The sequence below is a fragment of the Sorex fumeus genome, unplaced genomic scaffold (assembly GCF_029834395.1).
Source record: "Sorex fumeus unplaced genomic scaffold, SorFum_2.1 ptg000092l, whole genome shotgun sequence".
NCBI lineage: Eukaryota > Metazoa > Chordata > Mammalia > Eulipotyphla > Soricidae > Sorex > Sorex fumeus.
Genome location: NW_026606149.1, coordinates 2,117,330 through 2,134,520, shown reverse-complemented (window position 1 = coordinate 2,134,520; position 17,191 = coordinate 2,117,330).

Here is a 17,191-nt window from a genome sequence, read left to right as displayed (position 1 = left end):
TTCCATCAGTTCTCAATGACAGGATTCTTGAAAGCAAGGGGATTTAAACCCAGGTGACTTATCCAGGGTGGAGGAGGGTATTTACCTTTCCAAGATGGGAAAGGTGCATCTAAGGAAATTGAATCCAAATAGTCCATTAGTATAGTATACCTATAATTTTCATCAAAGACAATCAAAATTCAAAGGGTAAAAATTATACTCATACTCTAAAAGCAAGAGAATTAATAAAACATTGCTATAATATCATAGTCACTAGTACTCCCCAAAGACAAGTATTATATTTCAAGGGTTATATTTAAATAACTCTACTACGTTGCAGGAAGATTTTGCGATTTCTCCAGTTTTCTTAGGGGATAAGAAGAAGGTTATTACACTCTCCTGATCTTTGACTCTTCTCAACTTCTGAAATGTCATATATAGATTCACTTTATTTACTCAGAAATCTTATTTTAAAATCTGAGTTTTTTTATAGCTCAGATCCAAATCTCTCCAATTGCTTCCTTGCTGATGTGGGCAGTCCACCTTCAGAGCTTGTCTCTTCCACTCCCACCCCCTCCCCCCAAAGGCCATGGTGTCAAAGAGTTTTTAGGTAGACTCAGGGATCTGCTGTCTCAGGAAAGAACTTTCTGCCACCAAGCAGTTGTGACATTTACCTAAATTATTTTAGAGACAATGCTACCTAGAGTTTATGAACTTCTCAAAATAATGTTTTTGAAAAGCAGAGGAGGAAAAATAATCCTTTTCTTTCAATTCTACCAGCAAAATACATTGCCAAGTTTTAATATTTTTGTTGAGCTCTCTGAGAGGGGCAGAGGAATTGAACCCAGTTCGGCCAGGCTGGCTGCACGCAAGGTAAACATCTTACCACTGTGCTACCACTCCAGTAAGATGTTTGTCTTGCACGCAGCCAACATGGCCATCTCGAGTTCGATTCCTCCGCCCCACTCAGAGAGCCGGGGCAAGCTATCGAGAGTATCTCGCCCACAGGGCAGAGCCTGGCAAGCTACCCGTAACCTATCCGATATGCCAAACACAGTAACAACAAAGTCTCCAATGGAGACGTTACTGGCCCCGCTCGAGCAAATCGATGAACAACGGGAGGACCGTGACAGTGACTGTAATATTTATGTAAAGCTATTAATTCCAGCTACCTTCAAAAGCCCACTGAAATAAACTGGAGATATCTCATTCTTTCTGTTTCAAACAGAGGTGCCTACTCTTCTGTGCTTTCCTCCAAAATATGTTTCTACCTCTTATATCTATTCTTAGAGATATACAGTGTTGCAAGAAAGTCTGAAATGGCCTTTGCCTTTCATTTTTCAGCTGTCTACTAATTGTCATATAATTTTTCTTTAGTAATCTCCATATAAACTTCATGCTCTGACTTTTTTACTCTTATTTGCATCAAGCGGATTAATATATACCAATTTTTGGCACCAAGTGGGTGAATTTATAGTACAGTTGTTTCCTGAATAAAACACTTTCTATATTTTAAATAAAAGAAGTAGAGATAAAGGAGGAGGATGGGAGAACAGGAGTATTTGGGGACTGGAATCTAGAGATCTTCTGAGGAAGGTAGAATGGATGTTTAGGTGGATATTCTGAGCTTGTCCAATGCAGGACAAAGAGGTTTCTTTAAGTCTAAAATCATCTACAGAGGTGAGTGTATGTTTGTGGTGGTCAATTGTTCTAACTTGGACAGTTACTGGCAGAAAAGTCTAGTCTTTTCTGAATATCTATGAGCTCTTCATAATCTTTAACCAATAACCCCTCCTTGTGATTGAATTTTTGAGGCAGAGTACTAATCTTTCTTAACCAGTTTTCCCTTTCACAAGGCACTATAAAATAGGTCAGGCTGAAAAGAGGACTTACACAGGTCCTTTTAGTCCATAATATGGGAAAATAGCTGAAATTTCTGCAAATTGATAATAAAGACAAATAAATGTTTATAGCAAATATATTTCCTTATGAAATTGTATTTCATCTATCCCACAATTACTTTAAAAGCAATTTAAGCAATTTTAAGTTTAAGAAGGGCTGCATTTGAAAAAATGATGGAATACTTCAGTAAATACAAGTGCTTTGTAAGTACCTATAATTTCTATTATAATGATTATCACAGCTCACTGTTTTAGTTCACATCCTAAGTCACTAGAAACAAAAAGTCAGAAGGCAGTCACCAGAAGGATGAGGTTCATATAGTTCAACCATCTGCCCAAACTGGATGCAATTAGAGTTTAAAAGGTCAGATGAATCACCCCATTTTCTAACTCATTTGGAGTTACTGATTGCAGAAACAGCTAGAAAAGTGACATATTGCAATTGCTTACATGGCTGTCTCATCTACTTCTACTATAAATAATTGGAGAACGTCAGCCAATGGCACCATTCAAAGGAGAATAATTTTTTTAAGTTTTCCCATGAAAACAAGTGATATTCTTTTGACATATTAAGAACTTACATGATTTTTATATACTCTTGAAATGTCTCCACCTTTTTAAAAAACAATTTAAAAATCTATAAGCCAATCAATTGCAGCATGGAATATATTTGAACTCTCCATCTGTATCTTGCCCATAAAAAGTAGTCTTTTTAAGACTCTAAAGAACAACAAAGGTAGGACTGGAGATGATGCTTAATGATAGGAATATTTCTGACTAAATAGGAGTTAAAAAGAATTGAGAGGGCGTTCCTTTTTTTGATGTTTTCTGTTGTTATGACTGAAAACATATTCAATAAGAATTCTGGAAAGCTCAAAGGCCAAGTTCAAGGGGTATGTGAGTTATGATTTTATGAACCCTCTCTCATGGGCCTGCTGGTGCCAGCTCATCACTGTGTACTCAAAGTCTTTCCTCTATTGCAAGAGCAGCATCGAATTCCCCTCCCTTCCTCCAACGGTCCTGCTTTTCACTAAGTGCCTCTTCAGTGACCCAATATCCCCATGCAATCACACTGTGAGCCTGATGTAGTCAATTTTGCATTTGGAGTTTTAATCCATGAATTAAGGGTAAACCAGTTCAGCTCAGAGAAACCTCCATGAACAGACTCTTTATAAATTCATCATCAGTGTGACTATGATCTTTGTTTTTATTAGTGTTGTTACTATTATTATGCTATGTCAAACCTGTAACAAATAATTTGAAATTATAGTTATTTTTAAGTGAGCATAGCTAGGCACAATATGTACTACTTAGGGGTTGCAAGAGTTCCCAGAAATGTGCTCATCTTTGCAAAACTGAACTCTGTAACCATTAGACAGCAAGCACCAATAAACCTCACCACACACACACACACACACACACACACCACCACCACCACCACCACCACCACCACCACCACTACCACCACCATTTCTCTATGTCTGGGATATTTTTGACCTTTTCCTTCTTGACTGTGACTGCTGCAGAAGTGTTGTAACAGAGCTTTATCTAGAGTACTTTCCTCCGCATCTGCCATGGTTGTGGGGTTTTGTTCATCTGTGTTGAGCAGAATGCCACGGAGTGAGCTGGGAGGGAGTCCATCACTGAGTGTTTTTTTCACTCCCCATTTATGGAAGGAGGCTGCAACAGTCAGGTTTGCTGGGCTCATGCGGCTGAGAACCTCAGGCCCTAAGAACACAGATTCTATCTGACATCAACGAGCTGATTCATAAATATCTGCAGCTATTAGGCTGGGTCATGACTGGTGCCTTTCGTACTTAGTCATGAAAGATTAATGAATAAACCAATAGAGCTATAGGATTCAGGAGTAGATTACATGTATATCAGATTATAAAACACATAAATCCTTAAAGTTTCATTGTTCTCTCAACCTGAAAGTGATAACAAACAGGCTCGATGAGAGTCTCATATATTACAGTGCTTGACATCAATCTAATGGAGATCTAAATCAAACAGAACCACCAGTTTTGCTTATAACAAAATTGGTCAGTGTATAACCCTTGTACTTCACTTTTCCATCAATCATCTTTTTGGGGCGGGGGCATGCTGCAGGGAGAGGGGTACAGGCACATCTAATTATGCGCGGGGGCTACCCGTAGCTCTGAGATTAAGATACCTTGGAGTGCTGAAGAAATAACCTATACCCCCCACCTACAAAATCTGCACTCAGCAGGTTAAGCTAAATATCTAACATTTCACTATTGATTCTTTGTGTCATTCACATTTTTGAATATGCAGTAGGGTAAATAGCAGAGAAGGAAAAAGCAAAACTGTGTGTGTATGTGTGTGTGTGTGTGTGTTTGTGTGTATGTGTTTGATTCTTACATTCATTCTAAATACTGAAAGATAAATTTGAGTAAGTATATAAATTGATCAGATTGTTGAATTAATTTGAATCATTGAGTTTTTTTAATTTTTTTTATCCCGTTTAGTCTGTGACATTGTATTTTTCCCTCTTCGATTTCTAAACCTGGCATGTGATTTTCTGATTGGTACCTGATTACAAGAGACCGTTCTCATCAGTTCAGGAGCTGTCTCCTAAAATCATAGAGCATCTGGATCTATCAGCTAGCACGACTTTGTAGACCCTGTTGTTATTTGATTTAAAACCATTTTCCTTTGGTCAGATCCAGCTGAAACCAAGTACTCTTTAAAAGTAATGTCTGCGGTCACAGCTGCTAAAAAGTCTGCCTTGAGTAATACCTCCAGTTTCTTACAGGGAGAAAATTTGCTATATTCTTCTTGATGGCATGGTCCCATATGCTTTTCAATCCAAAATAGCCCTTTATGGTTTTAAGATAGTGGTCACATGCAGAGGTAAATGGTGGAATGTGTATGTATCAAAGTAATTATTAAATGGGCTTTGGGGGTTCCTTGGTTGAAAAGTGGTTTCTTCATGCAGGGGCAAATTTTCCTGTACCAAAATGAGCTCAGTATGGCACGCAAAAGCTTTCTTTGCTGTCCCTTTCTTATTTAATACATTCGCTCCATTACCAAAACCTGCTATCAGCATAGAGCTGCAAGGAGAAAGTTTGGGATAATTTCCAAGACCAGGGTCATCGTGGTGATAAACAAACCAGGGCTTTTGTTTGCAATAGGGTTTCAAAACTGTGAGGAAATTCGCATATATGTCATAATTATTTGGGAAAAAACAAACAAACACCATGATGTGTGCAGAATAAAACAATAAGTTACAATAGAGACATTGTGGACATCGAAAGGGTACTAATAAGACTGTCTACAAGCAAATCTAACCAGAGGATGGAAGCACTCTTCTTCCATTCATAATTTATGTGGTTGTAAAAAAATTCTGATGAAGATTGCAGTGTGATTTTTACCAGGGTCTTGTATAAAGGGCAACGCGTGTAAAAGGAGAGAGGATCATTTCTGAGCCAGAAATGTTTTGCATCTATTCATGATCATTAGTAAAATCATGGAATAAAGTCTGGGAGGAGTAGCCCAGTTGATTTATAAATGTTTTTCTCTCCAAAGCCTCTGTTTCAAAAACAATTTTAGGCTCAATTTGCTTTAGAATAATAGTTTGTTGTAGGTGAATTAATGCTAATGATATTTGGATTGTGCTTCATAAAATCACACAAACAAGAAGTTATTTTTTTTCTATTGCAGGGCTGTCCATTAACTATGTCAAATACTTATTTTAGAAACCTTTTCCTTTTAAGTAATATTGTGAGTAAAACCTGTGAGCTGTGGAAGCAAAATTTAATTACCTTCCTTTTTACGTGAAAATGGTAAGGACAAATACTTCCTGATCCCATCATCTTTGCTTATAGCCTACCCCCAGTGATAGTGAGTCTTCCCCCTTTGAGCTGGTACTCCATAATTATCTTTTTAAATCCCCAAATATCTTGACCCAAATCATCAGCGTATTTCACTCTGTCATAGGCACCAAGCATCCTCTTTTATTTTGAATATCAAATACTTGATATTGGTTTTAGACCCACATTCGTCTTTAAATTATGTGTGTATGTGTGTGTGTGTGTGTGTGTGTGTGTATCTGTGTGACATACTTCCATATTTAGAACAATAAAATCTTAGAATTGAGGGCAGAGAGAAGTACGATAGTTAAGCCACTGGGCAGATATATGGTTGATCACAGTTCAATCCTTGGCTCTCACACATGATTTCTTGAGTACCACTAGGAGTGATCCCTGAGCATATACTCATGAATAAATCCTGAACATATCAGGGGTGTCCCTCCAAACAACAAATAAAAAGTCTTAGTACTGAAAAGGACATGATATCATAACAACCCAACAGTTAACTAATTGCACAGACCACCATGACTCAGGGGTCCTTGTGACTGAATCTCTGTGTTCCTATCTAGTGTTCTCCTGAGTTCTGCCACAGTTGTCCTGGGTAAAAGATGCTCACTTCTATCTCTGGGCATAATTCCACAATTTTCCTCGCTGGACAAAATAGTAGCACCGTCTGCTATTGAGTTTGATTGTGAGTCTCAGGGTCTGCCTGTTTGGATTTCTACTGATAACAATGATAGTGATGGCAATATCACAAATTATTAATCCACATGAAATATGTACCCATCCAATGTAGGTCAAATATTGAAGGTTTGAGATAAAATGATCAATTTGAGTTCATTTGGCAATAATCTTTTGTTAAAAAATCCTTAATTTTTTAAGTGTAGACTTATAGAAAATAAAGTGATCCAGAGGGGAAAAAATGTGGTTAAAATATATAGTGGTGGCAACACCCAAAAGGAGAGAGATAACAAAAGGGAATGCCCTGCCACAGAGGCACGGTGGGATGGGGGGGGATGGGTGTGGAAGGGATACTTGGATCCATGGTGGTGGAAAATGGGAGCTGGATTTTATAGTCTCTGAGTCTTGGCCGTTGATGGGATTACACAGCGCCAGGGGGCCAGGTGGTGGGTGTGACCCCCGCCTACTGGAATTTGGAGGATCTGGGTGGAGGATGCTCGACTCCATTCTGAGTAGGCTTGGAGATCTCAGCCCCGGAACCCGCGTGGTTTTAGAATAGATAATAAATCAGTTAAAAACTAGCATTGGTTCATGCTCAACTTAGAGGCTGGGAGTAGAATTGAAAGAATGAATGAATGTAAGGGTCACAAGTGTGAAGGCCTGCTTTGGTAACTGGAATCAGATGATATAACAGCAATTTTCCATTTAGAGATTCTGGCTTTGGAGTTATCAAATCATTGACTATTCGGTGACACCTTCACAGCCTATTTCTCCAAAAGAAAACCTCGATCTTTCATACATCCAGAGGTATCAATGCCTAAATATGTGAATTCTGAGTTGCTGTTTCCCTTTTGGTGACTTTTATAAGTAATTCTGCAAGAAAAATCAATACTGCGGATGATGCCAGTTTGGTAATTCTGTGCTATTTTGCTTATTAAAACACAGATGCCAGACTAATTCCAAATTAAAATGAAAGCCATTGACCCTTGTGAAAGTTTTTTGTTCTTTAAAAAAAATAAATTTTATTTTTACTATTTTAGTGTAACAGAGATTTATTGAAAAGATTATTTTATCTACATGCTCTTTAAAGGAAAAAAATCTTAATAAGTAGTGGCCACATTAACCCATGTGCTACATTTGAAGTCAGTGACTTTTTAAGGTTTCCTGAGATTTTATTAATCTTCAACAAATTGGGCTTTTCTACTTTATTATATGGCTGAGTAAAATAGTATTTGGATCTCAGTAATTAGAGGAGGCACTTCAAAATTGTCAAAATTATGGCCCCGGCATAATTGCCGTGAGGTTTGTCGTGTTACTGCAAGACATCAGCCAACTAAGCAATACATTTTATTTTTGTGTTGACTGTTATTTTTGAGAAGTGCCATTTAAATGAGCAGAAAACAAAAATAAATTTAGACAAGGCTCATAGCTTAAATCTGTTTTGCAAGAGCAAATATTATGGCTTACATAATATTCTAACATTAATTCAATCCGCCAACATACACGCGGACAAAATCACCTCCTTATTCTCTTCCCCACTTATTACCAGGGGAAATGGAACATCTTTGATCACATTTCCTGGGACACACTCACACCACTTCATCATCAAATTGTAAGAGCTGGGTATTTTGTGTCTTATTTCTCAAGGTACAGCTTTTCTCACTTTCTGAGAAATGATAGGGTAGCAGAGATTAAACTTGGTTTGGACCTATACTTAGAGGTACTTAGGCAATCTGCAGTAGATGATGTAATCCTTAAATGAGGAGAAGACACAGCTATTGACATGCTAATGAGAAGCTCCCTTGACTTCAGAGATGGATCACGCTTTGCTAATTCTGCTGTTCATAATAAAACTACCAGAATTGTTGAGACTGTTTTTGAGTCTCTAACGGAAAGGTCAGTTGTCAGCAGCACTGTGTGAGCTCATGATAACATCCTCCTTACCCAAATAATAGAGTGGTGATAAATAGCTGAAAGACATATCAAGTATGGAACCCACATGTTACATTTTATATTTGTTACATAGTCTGTGATTTTGGAAGGTAAATTGAACAAATTATGGTGTGAAAAGCGGCAGAAGCCCTCCCTGTCCAGGGAACACTACATATTATCTTAAAGAATTCCTGTGGTGCCCAGCAAGAAGCACGGAAGCAGGAAGAACAAAATCCAAGCGGTCTTGTAAAGGCATTTCTTAAGCTTTTAGCAGGAAATTGAGGGTTGCACCTGCAAAGTGATATGGAATTCACTTTTATATTAGCTGCTGGATGTTGTCTGAAAAATTTTAAACATTTTTACTACTTTTGCAGGAAAGTGCAGAAGGAGATGGAAAAAAAGAGAAAAAAAAAGGTAGAACCAAGGACAGGCAGGCTGTAGGAAACAAGAAAACGTCCTTTGTTATAAGCCATTCCTAACTTTTTTAAATTAAAATTTGATATATATAACGTGAAATTAGAAAATGGATGATTTGGGGCTGGAGTAATAGCACAGCCGGTAGGGCGTTTGCCTTGCATGTGGCTGACTCGGGTTCGATTCCCAGCATCCCATATGATCCCCCAAGCACCTCCAGGGGTAATTCCTGAGTGCAGAGCCAGGAGTAACTCCTGAGCATCACCGGGTGTGACCCAAAAAACAAAACAAAACAAAACAAAACAAAAAAGAAAATGGATGCTCACAAAAGAATCGGTATTCGATCTGGAGATCGAATTAGGGTCCACTGCATGCATACCAAATCCCCCTCTGGTGTGCTATCACTCTGGCCATAGTACATAGTACAGGTAACTTTGAACTCTGTGCCCCTGGCACCTGGTTATGCAAAGCATTTGCAATGAAAAAGAAGTGTTTAAAGGAACCCCCAGGAGGATCAGTTCAGGATATTCCTTGGGGAGTGGGTGAAAGGTGTCCCTTCACATTTCATTTCTGACTTCAGAAGGGCAAATCAATCCCTGGAACTCATATGTTTATTTAAGTCTGTAAGAGTTGGTGGGGAGATATAGGAGGAGCTTTGGCTTTGTTCTTTGTGGTCCCCTTTAAAGTATGAGGATGAAATGAGGTGGTGTTTAGGACAGCCTTTCTCAAAGTAGAAGTCCTACACACATGTAAATCTTACTCCTGCAATAATTATCCTCACTCCTGACTGAGCTGCCCCTGTTACCTTAGCCCATTAATAACGCATGACCATATGTGACCAAACCATTGTGATAATAAAGAGTGATTCATGCACTCAATCCGGGAGGCAAATTAGGAAACCTAATTTATTACGACAATCAAGAGGGGTATTTAGAGACCTTGAGGTTTCCATAATGAAACCACAAATTAATTCCAGTCTGTTGCTCATGTTCTGATCTTTGCTATCATAATCCCAATACTCCTAGGTTAGAAAAGTACAAAGTAAGAAGAATTCCAGAAGTTACATGAGGTGACTAAAGCAATTCAGGTCAATAGATGCTGAGTTCTGACCATGGGACAGTGACTATTCGACATTGAGTGACTCATCTCAGGGTCTTGGCATCGCCATTCCACGGGGGACATAATCACACTAACTATGCTCCACATGTAGAAAAGAAAGAAAAGATCATCACACTGCTCAAAGTTATATACACAGCAAAGAGGAAAAGCCACATATTTTGCTTCAAATCTGTCCATTCTGTTCCCTCTGTAATGAAATGTGGACTGAACGCGTCAATATTAACTCCCAGTGAGACAAATGGGAAACTCAAAAATTGGAATGAAACGTTAAAAGGTTCCAAATGCTGTAAGGTCTTTAAAGATGCTGAGTGAGAGAATATGGAGGCTCCTTAAATGCTCAATCACTGTGAATCTCTTCTTTTCCTATCCTCTTTTTCCCTTTGGAGAATAGCATCACCATATATTTAGTGTCATCAGATATTTATACACAAAATCTTATCTAGGATTACACAATTGGATGGAAACCTCATTAGATTTGTTGAGCAGCTGATGCTAAAATCTGTGTTTCCCCCCCCTTTTTTTTAAAGTTTCTACTCTGTTACCTGTAATACTCGGGAGGAGTATTGCATGTTTATAACCTTATATTGGTGAACATCCTTCATTTGTAAATAGAGCTTGATGTTAGCTTTAAGATATGATGAGAGTAAAACAGACTACCTTAACGGCTAAGAAACATTTGAGAAAAACAGGTGTGGTGCAAAGGGATTGCAGTCGCAATCTGAATTTAGAGCAGAGACCTCTTAAGAGACTTAAAAAATAGTCAATTCAGATGAAATAAATACAGGAATAGCACAGTAAACACGCAGATTTTAATATAGTGAATCCAAATTGTGCTCAGGATGAAAATGGGGTATTGCTGTGTACAATAGAACTGATGACATTGTGAATGAGTATATGTGAGAAAGATATGAAGGGTAGTCAAGGAAAGGTGAGTTTGTGTAAATCACAGAGACGAGAGGAGGTTTTGAGACAGACGTGTGAAGGTATTGTGTTTGGAATGTAGTCAACTACAGTTATACTCAGATTGTTGTTCAAAGACAGGGCCAGAATTGTGTTTTCCACGGTGATAGATCCAATTTTCAGTGCTTATTTTAATAGGATGATCTGTTATTTCCTAATTTGAAAGTTTAGAGGAGACTGCAGTTGATTCTCCATTGCAGTGGATAACAATAATATGTTATTATGCTATGTTAAATTTGATTATAAATATATTATTTTGTATACCAGTTGTATGCTACATTATTTAAAATAATATGAAAAATAATACTTTATTCTTTGTTGAGATCATGGCTTTCAAAATGTCATCAAAGCATTCCTTGAGCCTTCATAATCTGTAAAGTAAATACTATCTTATTTCCACTACTAACTTTCAAGTCCTTGCTTTCTCTTGACTATCCACCAACTTTCACAACATTTAATATGATGACTACTATAAGTAGCTGGAATACACTAGAACATATTATTTTATTTTCCAGTACTTTGGTAGGAATGATGAAAAGTATTGTCAATGATGAGAAGGCACTGAGTCACAAAAACATCAATTCAAAATCTCCACTCTGTCCTTACCAAATTTTTGTAGTTGACTAAGGGAAGCTTCAGTTATCTTTCCTTAAAAAATAGAGACATAATTACAAATTCCGACTGTTGTGTTGTTTTGTAGAAGACTGCATGATGCACGTATAAAATTTCACATATATATGTGCTTACACAAATGAATGAAAATGTACATTTTTTAAAAGATGATTTATATTTGCATAGATATACAGGAAACACAAGTCTGGATCCTTACCAATATGTAGAGTACTTGCTATAAATGAAGTCTTATCTATGGCTTCACTCATTGAATCAGTGAGTTCACCAGCAAATATTAACTTGTTTCTGTTCCTGTAAATTAGGAGGATTTAGAAATATATTGAACCTCAGCAAGTCAAAAAGGAGTTGGTAAGTCAACATTTCTTTGAATTTAGGACTGACTGTGATCTTTTTCATAATTATATGTTTTTCACATTCTAATCATGAATCGCTGTTATGTTGAACTTGTGTGTGATAGAATTAATAGGGAATTTGAAAGAATGGACATGCTTGAACAGCTGGTGTTTTTGTCATAGTTATTCCTAATTGAGTTACAAGGACCGAAGATAACTTCCACTCTAAAGGACCATTAGGATTATATGCTATTACATTTAGTGGCATGGCTATTGTTTTTGTGCATTTATATTTCATTCTAGACATATCTATCTTTAACTGGACCTTAGGCAAATACATAGACATATATAAAATACACTTTTGGTGATATTTTGAATGTATAAATACAAGTAAGTGCAAGATTTCCTCATATTTTTACATAGTAAGTCCGGTGCAAGGCAATTGCCCTAGATACTATACCATCACTCTGGCCCCTCTGACTCATATTTTAAAAACTTGCACATTTTGTATTATGTTTAGGTTATTTTATTTATTTTTTTATTTGGGGGCCATATCCCACAGTGCTTAGGGGGGTTATTCCTGGTCCTGCACTCAGGAATTACTCATTGTGGTGCTGGGGTGGGGGTGGGGGTGGGGGAGATCATATGGGATGCTGAATTGAACCCACAGTGGTCACCTGCAGGGCCAGCACCCTACCTGCTGTACTATTGCTCTGGTCCACATATAGGTCATTAAATACCTGAAGTTATTGGTGTATAGTGTAAGGTATGGAAACAATATCATTTTCCCTCCATATATTCTAGTATGTTAGAACTTAAACATACAAACCCAACTTTATTGAAGTTGAATTTACATACCTAGATCCTCCCTCTTGTCTTCTTTCATTCTCAGATTTGCAGCCCTCCCCTCCCTTTCCAGTTTTGTGCTCTGGATTACTCCTGAGGTGCTTGGCGAGCTCTATTATAGGGGATTGCACTGAGGTCCGCTGAGTGAAAGCAAGTGCTTAACCCGTCTACTGTAACTTCTGCCCCACCTATTTCTTTATTTTTTAAAACTTTTTATTGAATCGCCGAGAAATACAGTTACAAAGATTTCATGTTTGAGTTTTGGTCATACAATGACCAAACACCCACCCCTTCACCAGTGCACAATTTCCCCCATCAATATCCGCAGTATTCTCCCTGCCTCACCCCCTCATCCCAACCCTTTCCCTGCCTGTGTGGGAGACAATTTCCACAATCCTCTCTCTCTAATTTAATTGCATTAATATTTTGACACCAGTTCCACCATTATTATTTGGAATTTTGCCCCCACCACTTCAAAAAACGCTGGAGTGATAGCACAGCTGGTAGGGCGTTTGCCTTGCACGCAGCCAACCAGGGTTTGATTCCTCCATCCCTCTCAGAGAGCCCGGCAAGCTACTGAGAGTATCCCGCTCAAATGGCAAAGCCTGGCAAGCTCCCTGTGGAGTGTCCCATGTGCCAAACACAGTAACAACAAGTCTCACAATGGAGGCGTTACTGGTGCCTGCTCAAGCAAATCGAAGAACAATGGGAGAACAGTGCTGCAGTGCTAACTACAGAAAAATTGGAATTTCAGTGGAATAAAGTCCCACTTAATCAAGAGACACACCATGAAAGCTAGAGTTAAAGCTGACCATCCCCCGTTTCTGTGTCAAGTGTTTCATTTTTCTTTCTAAATTTCACAGAAGATACTACTGTGAGAGTAATGGGAAATGTATTTCCACACAATAGTATGTAATCTTGCCTGTTTTCATAGCTAGTCACATTAAACCAAGTCATTGAATCAGAAGAAATATACCCAGGTGGCTGAAATTTATAGGAGGGAAAAAAAGTCATTTCTTTAATCTTTTAATTGCCTTACATCAATTTGATTCTATTACAGACAAAGAAAAGCCTCAGATAAAAACTATCGGATTCCCTGTTGCCCTCAGCTCCTGGGTATTTCTGGTAACTAACATAATATCCGTTGGTTAGTTATGCATTGCTTGATGTTTTTAAGGAATTTTATTTATGTGAATTTGCAAGTCATTCTGTTTCCTGTTGACATTCCCAAGGTATTATTATTTTTTTAATTTTATTGAATCATCGTGAGATAGTTATAAGCTTTCATGTTTGGGTTACAATCACACAAAGACAATCACCCATCCCTCCACCAGTGCACATTCCCCACCACCAATATTCCCAGTTTACCCCCCTTTCCCACCCTCCCCCTGCCTCCATGGCGGACATTATTCCCCATAGTCTCTCTCTACTTCTGGGCATTATGGTTTAGAATACAGACCCTGAGAGGTTATTATGTTTGGTCCTTTATATACTTTCTGCACACATCTCCCATCCTGACCGATTCCTCCAGCCATCATTTTCTTAGTGATCCCTTCTCCATTCCAGCTGCCTTCTTCCCTTTGCTCATGAAGCAGGCTTCCAGCTATGGAGCAATCTATCTGTCCTGTGTATCTACTATCCTTAAGTGTCAAACTCATATTATGTTGTTTTATACTCCACAAATGAGTGCAGTCCTTCTATGTCTGTCCCTCTCTTTCTGACTCATTTCACTTAGCATGATACTCCCCATGTATATCCATTTATAAGTAAAGTTCATGACTTCATCTGCAAGGATATTTTTTAATAACACCGCTGATCGTAATAGGTACGAAGGATGTGTATGCTGTTCTACTTGGACACGGGTATTGCCCTCATGTATTTTGTATCTGGGGCTGGGAACATAGTCCTTGATTGTCACATTCAGTCCCTTTCTGAATTGGACACTGAAGTTTCAGGTTAGTATGCCCAAGACGAATATTAATACTCAAAATTCCCTCCTAAAGTTTTCTAACTAAGAGCACCAGCAGTTTTTTTGTTTGTTTATTTTGTTTATTTGTTTTGCTTTGTCTGGAAGCCCAAGTTCATTTTTCTGAACTTCCAGTAAGGCTGTGGATTAAGATTGTTAATATCCAGATACATCCCCAAAGAGTTGACAAGACTTCTCCTTCTAGGCATTTTCTTCCTCCTTATCCCTTCATTCTTATCTTCTTCACTCCTATCACTGAAGCTATGTAATCACGTGTTCTCCCAGAGTCTTGTCTAAGAATTAGACAAAGCTTTTAGACCATAAAAGAAGGAGAGAAGTGTTGCGGGCTGTGTGACTATCTGGACAATCTTGAGCAATTTGTACACAGGTTCTCAGATATGTTAGCTCTCCTTGTTTACTGGGTCCAGTTCTCCTCCCAGTAAAATATCTTTCTAACAATACAGTGACAAGATCAGTATGCCTGACCCTTAGAGCTCTCTGATATTCTCAGTGACACCATAGTATCAACCATCCACTAAGAAGGAACGAACAATCTTCTTTCAGTTGAGCTATTACTGAACAACTACATTAGGCAGTTTCTGAGTGCAAACTCCAAGATGTCTCTGCTGGTGCCCTTATTTGATTTCTGTACTACATACCAGTCTGTGTAGTGTCACCCAGTGTGTGCTGTTACTAGGGTAAGAAAAGTCCAGCTTCAGTCTTTTATAAAACTGCAAATGCTTCCATCAGCTTTCAGGCTTCAATCTGTCTCTGGGGACTATGATTCAACAGAATCTCTAAGTAACAAACAATTCTTTTCTCAGAGTCAGAGACACCTGCGAGGAGATGTTTGCTCGAGACAGGGTCAGGGAGAATGAATTTATTTCTGAGAGTTTGAGGAATGTTCATGGATGCTCCAGAATTTCACAGCTGAGAGGAGCCCTGAACTCAATCTCGGTTTATCAGAAAGCTTGTTTGTCATAGGGATGTCGACCGTCCCCAATGACTCTGTGCCTCTTTCTCTGAAAAGTCAGTTACCATGACACCAGCAATGCACGGCTCTCACACACGAGTCTCAATGATTGCCAAGTTCAGATCTTGATAGATTATGACCACAGGCGAACAAATTCAAATATCCTTGGGGTATTTCAAAAAAAAAAATCCACTCTATCAGAATGCAAATGATGTTGGCTAAACTCCAACTGCAAAATTGCTATTCAAAAGAAGACATTGCCCAGGAATCTGCAGGCATGCCCAGAACCCGGACCTGGTGGGTTTTCTATGCAGTCATTCCTGGAGCAACTGCAATAGAGGTGATTAGAAGAATACTTTGGGGGCTGGAGCAATAGCATAGCAGGTAGGGTTTTGCCTTGCATGTGGCCGACCTGGGTTCGATTCCCAGCATCCCATATGGCCCCCTGAGCACCGCCAGGAATAATTCTTGAGTGCAGAGCCAGGAGTAACCCCTTGTGCTTCACCAGAGGTGACCCCCCCAAAAAAAAGAATACCTTGTTTGAACTTTGACCCTCTTTTTGATTCAGGTGTGGTCCATGGAAAAAGCAATGTTTTCCCAACATCCATTGCGGTATTCAGGGTCTGTTCTTAGGACCATGTGGTGCTGGTGACTGGACTTGGGGGTACACACATGTATAGCATGTGTCCCAGCCCTTTAAGTTGTCTCCCTGATCCTAAATAGTAATTGTTTCAGAGGTGAAGTGATCTTTGGGCCATATTTGGTGGTTCTCAGGGCTTACTCCTGGCTCGATGCTCAAAAATCACTCCTGGATGGCTCATGGGAACATACGGGGTGTTTGGGTGCAAATTCAGGTCAGCCACATACAAGGAGGGTGGTCTACCCACTGTACTCTCCAACACCTCCCAATAAGATAACGTTTTAAATTAAAGCTGTAACTCTTTGTACCGTCAAACATATCCGAAAAAAAAATGTGTATCTTACATTTCCCCTACACCAATCTTGCTTGCTTAAAAATGACTTTAAGTGACGAGGATGTTGGGGTAATTCAGAAATTTACTATCTGTTTTAAATAGAGGAAATTATAAAGAGTTAATACCCCCTGTAAAAATTCACTGTTCTAATTTAGCCTTATCTTAGTTCTTTCCCCCACAAAATCTACAGACATGCCATACCTCCATACTCTTGGAGTTTCAACCTCGAGAATTTCACAGTATTCTTCCACAGTGCACATTGAGCATGGATATCCAGAAATCCTTAAAAAAAAATGCATATCAAACAAAAGCTATTATACCTCAACCATGTCCCAAGATCATCTATCAGAGTTTGATCGAATGGAATCACTCTGCCCTTTGATCAATTCCATCTATTGTTGGAGTGCACGGAGCTTAGGTTTATCAGATTGTACCCATCACAGTGCTCCCGAGTCACTCCCATTACTTTGTCTGTCTGTAACCTCTTCTATGCTCTCTTCCCCAACCAATTTGTAAGGTCTCATCCTGCTTAGACACTGAAGCTGTACTGTAAGTTAATATTGTCTTTCTCCTCTCCTTATGTCTTTTGAGCAGTTTACTTTAATGCAATGTCCTTTTGTATAGATACAGGAAGACAATTAATTA